Here is a 567-nt window from a genome sequence, read left to right as displayed (position 1 = left end):
GATTATAGCTTGTTACACAAGGTACTCACAGAGATCAAAGGAACAGATTATAAGGAGATAAACTCATATGTGGTGGATGCTGCTACAGATTTTCGAAATTGAAAATGGTCTGGTCATAAGAAAGAAATTAGATAGAAATGATGTAGTAAGCATCATATGGATCACTGGATAAGATGAAAGAACATCTTCGTTCCTAAGCTGATTCATGGACTGAAACATAAAGCAGCTGCATATAGTATGTAAAAGAAATTGATCACGCATGATCATTGATCTTGGAGTTGTATAAAAGACAATCCAATACAGTCCATATATTTGAAATTCCTTGTGATTATAATAAACCTAAAAGAGGTTAGTAGGCATAGAATAAATCTATGTGGGTGTCCGACCAAAAGCGTCCAGCCCCGGCCCTTCAAACCAAAGATGTCCGACTCTGTCCGTCTAAGTGCGTACGGCTCTTCAGCAAAGAACGTCTGGCTCTTCTACTAGACGCATCCGGTTTTTAAGACTAAAAGGCGTCTGGCCCTTCTTCTTGATCACGGGCTAGTAGAGACAAAAGATCAACCGGAT

Source organism: Brassica oleracea, chromosome C9 (genome assembly GCF_000695525.1).
Source record: "Brassica oleracea var. oleracea cultivar TO1000 chromosome C9, BOL, whole genome shotgun sequence".
In the NCBI taxonomy this organism is placed as follows: Eukaryota; Viridiplantae; Streptophyta; class Magnoliopsida; order Brassicales; family Brassicaceae; genus Brassica; species Brassica oleracea.
This window is presented reverse-complemented; position numbering follows the sequence as displayed.